A 5,825-nucleotide genomic window follows, 5' to 3' on the forward strand; every position below is an offset into this window, starting at 1 on the left:
CAAGAACTCAAAGGGGAAAGATGAATTATTTACATTCAACTGTTTTGGGACACTCATGTTTTCTAGAGATGCTTTTGTAAATCATCTCCTAGGGCTGCAAGCCTTCCAACACCAGAAGTAATATTTGATCAGGTAATGTGCCTTGAGGGGGCGCGCTTCAAAGAAGAATGACTTACAGAATTAATCTGTTTTAACCTCTTACCATGTCCCCTTGAAAATTCCCACACCAAAAATTGTATCTTCCAAACAATTCTGCATCTAAATGTCAATAGTTGAGGAACTTGGTTTTTTCTGTCACTGTGATCTCTTTGTAAATACAGCTATTTACAACCATCAACAACATGCCCAGGCATCTTAAATTAATGATCAATTTCAGACATCAAGACATGCCTTGTCTTAGAAATAATGATCTGAGAGTTGAGTTTATCTATAGCAGTTACGGGGGGGGGGGTTTATCTAGCCACATAAACACACCTCTGTTTCAGCTGCTTGTGTAAACTGCTCTAAGTAGGCATGCCATGCCTAACTGATTACACTTCCTCTCTGTTTCTAGGGGACTTTATTTCATCAGACAGTTACTGTAAATGACTCACTACAACTTTTTTTTTTTTAAGTTTAAGCACCACAACATGCTGAAATCCACGTACCACAATGGGGTCAAATCCATTTGCCTCTAGAAAAGCCTATTCTAGTTGTTCAATTCACCAGTAAGCATCCTAAGTAATGCTCTAATTCAGCGTACGCAAACGAGATCAAGGGAGGGAGGCATTTCTGTTTTTTCTTCCTGACCTCTTCATCTTCTCTCCTTTTGACAGGTACAATCAGTATAACCTGAGCCTCATATGAGTACAGCTTGCTGCTGTGTCTGTGAGTGGGAGAAGACAACCTGCAGAGAGTTTAGTGGGGCTGAGCTGCTGCTGTAATACATTTGTATTAAATACTAAACAAATAAAAATATTTCCGACCTTTTGCCTGGATATTAACTGCTAACTGATATGTCCTGTGACTAAAAGTCACACTTCCCTGTGCTACAAGATCAAAATGCACAGCATGACAGCACCAACTTCCCAATTAAAACTCAAAAACTAGCTAAAGCCCAAAGCAAATCTCTTTACTGGTGTGACATAACTTCTTTAATTCTCTTTTTTACTTTATAAACTTACCTCAGAACAGCTCAGAGAAATAAAGTAATGGTTTTCCCCTGAGGAGAGGGCTGATCTTTAAAACCTCACTTCACATGACTCAGGCTTTTTTCTGGTTGTGTAACACCATGGGAATCCCCTGCAGTCAGCAACTGAGCCTTTCTCCATGGTGCCACTGCGTTAATGACTTCCCAGATATCATCCGAGAGATGATGAAGATTAGGCTCAGCAAAGAGCTGGTGCGAAGTCAGACTCCTCAAGGTGCTGGCCTGTAAAACTTGTGCCCACGTGCCAACCTTATCATGGGCCTCATCAGGTCTCTGCTGCCAGAGTCGCCAGAATAACAAGTTTGCATTTCTGATACTCCCTGAGGCCGGAGCAGGTCCAGGCACCACTGGTAGCTGTGGGTGCTTATGTCTCCTTGCAGGGTGAAGTCTGTCCTTCCCAGCATTTCCTTCTGAGCACAGGCATCACTGCAGCCCAACTGCCATGATGCCAGCTGGCCGTGCAGCAGTTTGAGCACATTTTTTTCCTCAGTTGCTTTCCTGGCTCCTCTTTCCCAGTTTTGGCTGCTTTTCTCCTTTGCTCTCCCTCACATTTTTTAAGAGGAAGTGTCAGAAATGCATTCTGCAGCAGGTGGACAAGCATAAAGGCAGTTGGGAGAGCAGAACAGATTCGGGTGCTAAAGAACGACCGACAGGGAAGAGAGCTGTCTCACAGTGGACCAAGGCTTAGGTGGCTGTGTCAAGGGACAAAAGAACAGAGAGATGTTTATCAGCTCTTCAGTACCACCCCAAAACACCACTTTCCTTGCATTTGTGAGTAGATAAAATACTTGTTCACTCTCTCCCATACATTCAAAGATGGAGGGATGTCTGAATGCAAAAATGCAATATAATCTTTATTTCCAATATCAAGATATTAGGAACATTTTTTTAATCCTGTGGTTTAGTTTTAACTTTTGAACTATTTGATGGTAGCACGTCTGCCTTTGCAGGTTGGGAATAAGAGCATGGGAAGATACAGAGCTTGATGTCTTCATCCATTTGCTATGCAATGATGTTTCCCATTACAAACCTCTTGTGAAGAGAAGTGCGCTGCAGAAGGCCTAGTCTGCCAGGGGCTAGGGACGAGTACATTTTAGTTACTGAAAGTCCCAGAGCAAGTGGACCTTTTAAGAGAACCAAGATGTCTTGCTGAATTGGAGATGCCCCTTTTCATGCCTGAATACCCTTCCATCTACCTCCAAAAGGACCCAGTTTGCAAATGAGGGTCCAGAACACTCCAGCTTTCTCCCACAAGTTAGCAGAGCTACCAGAGCAAATTTTGCAGGGGCATGCTTTGTGCCTTAGCAGACCAGTACGGTTTTTCTATGAGATTTTTTTTTATGCTAGGCCAGTATCAAACAACTCAATTACATTCCTCTTCCAGGAAGAAGACTAAGAATCATAGCAGCAAACACCATAAGTTGGAAGTAAAGAGGTAAAAGAATTTGAAGGACTAGCTTTTGTCAAAATAAGTCTTTAATTTGTTTAAGGCTTGCTGAAACATAGTTTGAATAGGAGTGGGCTTTCTTGTGTGTGTTCGCTTTTGTTTCCTGTTCCCAGTACATTTGTGTTGTTTCTTGTGCATTAATGATATGTCTTGCAAGCGTCTGTAAGTTCACACTACTTGAAACACTGGCAGAGTAAATACCATAGATGAATTCCAGTGCCTGTTAAAAATTCTTGGTCATTTACAAATTGGAGGGGAGGGGGGATTCTTCTTTTTTATGTTCTTCCTTTTTTTGGTTTCTTAACCAAGTTAGCCATGGTTCTTTACATGAGGTGCCTAGAAGAGTGATAATGGAGGAACACAAAGGAAGGTGGTTGTTTTCCCTTTTAGACCACCATGGTCCCAAAATTGTTCACCTACCAATCACCACCTGATGTATGAAGTGTCCCTGAATCTTACAGTGGATGTATTTCACCTCTATCTATGCATTATTTTTGGAGAAATGCCTTATCTTTTGTGGATTCAAGTTTTTTTCAAGGTTCTGTGCCAGAAATTTGGCCACAGGAAAATTATTGCCTTGATACTGATTAGCTAACTTCTTATGGGTGAATTGGTTTCAGTTTTACAGCTTGGGTGAACCCAAGCATCCACATACAATAACTGGCAAGGCTGGGATTTTAGAGTGGTAAAGAGTTTGCACTGGTGAAATACACCCAAAGCTATTTACGATGTCAAGCTATTGCAGTTATGTGCCATAATGAATTTTCTTTTTTCAACACATAAGAGTTCTCAGTAATCTTAAGAGCCTGTAACCTGCAGTGATAGATGGAGCTATTTCTCCTCTGAAATGTATTTCATTCTACCTTCACTTGATACCCTTCACTTTCTCATGTTTTAGTGAGGGAAAGGGACCAGCAAGAAAAAATAATTTATCCCTTACTTTCTGATATGACATTAACTTTGCTTTTTGCTCTCTAAGCTCGACAAAAAGAGAGCAAGAAACATAATTATCTCTGAACTCCTGTAGGTTCTACAGATTTTCTGGGTTAATTAATATTTTTTTCTTTTGGAGCTGATTGATAGGATCAGACATTGCATTGACTCCAGTTCTCTCTTCCCTCCATTTTCATTAAATCACCATTATTCTCAGTTCTCTCTGTTCTCTCTTCAGCTCTCCTTAAGCTACCAGTTTTACAAAGTCATCCCTCATCCACTGATGGTGAAAACCACGTACTTCATGAACTATTTTTCATGAAGGCGCAACCAATCATTTTGACTTCCCTCCTGACAGCCTGCTGGATGGTAAGAGAGTAATTTCTTGGGCTTTGACTTAATAGGAAGCTCAAGGTAAGAGAGAGATCAGCTGGAGCAAAACCAAAAACTTGCAAAAGTTTCCTGTCTGGTTTGGCAAAGGGAAAACACACATGATTGGTTATGGGATTTCTCTAACAATTACAGTAATTATATGTCTTTCAGTACAAGGGTAACGGGAAACCCCACTTCAAGTTTCAGGTTTTGAGTTGCTCTTTAATATACCTAAGTTTCCTCTGTGAATCAAAATCTCATTAATATTTGAATTAGAGATGTCACCAAAATTAACATGCCTTCTGGACATGCCATTTTGCTATTGAAGTTTCATAGTGAGAAATTGCCAATGGCTTTTGCAGCTACCTGCTTGACTACCTGCCACCAGAAATGCTCCCCGAGTCACGCTAACAGTGTGCAAGCGGAATTCCTCCACTGACTTCAGATATCATTATTACAGGATCTGTGTCTCAGCACAAGCCTGGCTCTGGGGAAATCCCAAAGTGAAGCCTGTGGAGTGGAGGGTTTCGGTAGAACAGCGCTGCTCGACTGAGAGGGTTGAGTCACTCTTCCCAAAAGGGTTCAAAAAGAGGTCGGGCATGTGAAGTGCAGAGAGAACAGGCTCAGCTTAAAAGTGAACCACTTTAATCTCTACCACCCCCTTCCAGCCCATCTTATTTTCACAATCAACCAACCAATCGCCTTTTCAGCATTTGCTTTTTCTTTTTCCTCCTTTGTTTATACTCCTTGCTAGCTATTATAATTTGTGTCAACGTTAAAAGGCTTTGACTGAGATTCTGGCCTGTTTTATTACAGTATCTCCCTGAAAAAGGAGGTTCTTTGCCCTGAAAGCTTGCAATTGGTAAGAGCAGGCCATATGGGGCTAAGAGGAAAGGAGGAATCTCTCTTTCCATTGAGGAAGAGCTGAACTACGGTGCGATTAAGTGATTCATCCAAGCTTGTTTGGAAATCAAAGCTGCCCAGCCCTTACCTAGCACTCTGAACGCAAGATAATCTTGCTGTACTTGCCCGTTTTCCTTTTGTGGGAAATCTGATGACACTGGTGTAAACTTTGCTCAGTGAGCCTTCAGGCGGCCAAATGTCACCTTTATTAATATTAAAGACATTTACCCTAATTCTGCATGGTTTCCTATGCTGGCAGTCCTGCCAGTCATAGTTCTGCTGACTTCCCAATCTTGTACTAATGGAACATATTTTCCCTCTGAAGTGATTAAGAGAGAGTATTTAGACTTTACACAGGAGACATGCAGAATAGTCCTCTGCTTTACAGTGCTTTTAAACCAAAGTAGCGTCGAAGCTCTGAAAAACAATGGATCCCTGCCTGGTGAATTATTTTAATTTTTCTATCCAAATAGTTGTAAACTGGGAGGAACGCCAGCCCCCCTCCCCCCCTATCGGCATCACCCCCAGAAATTTTTTAATCGCAATAGCGTGTAATCGATAGCGTCGGTTAAAGGTATGTGGTTAGGCTTAACCACGGGTTGGTGTTATGCTACATGCAGCCAGTGAAAGCTGGGGAACTTTAACCACTTAACGGCAAGATTTTCTCACATCGACCACACGCCGTAAGTGCACTCAACCCTCTGCCCCTCTCGGCGGGCCCAGGCCGCTTGCGGTGGCCACCGCGGGCAGGGGCAGGCCGCGGCGCCGGGCCGCAGCCCGCCCCGTGCCTGGCTCGGGGGTCAGCTCTGAGGAGACGGAACCTCCCGGCACTCCCCGCAGACCGTTGGCACCGCTGTGGCCGCTACTAGGGCCGTTGGGACCCCATCCACCCCGGCGGCCCCCGGCGCTGCAGGCGGGGTCGAGCGCGGGCTCAGCCTCCCCGTAGGCGGGGGAGGAGGCGGAGCAGGGCTGGGGCGCAGC

Source organism: Phalacrocorax carbo, chromosome 1, assembly GCF_963921805.1.
Source record: "Phalacrocorax carbo chromosome 1, bPhaCar2.1, whole genome shotgun sequence".
Lineage (NCBI taxonomy): Eukaryota > Metazoa > Chordata > Aves > Suliformes > Phalacrocoracidae > Phalacrocorax > Phalacrocorax carbo.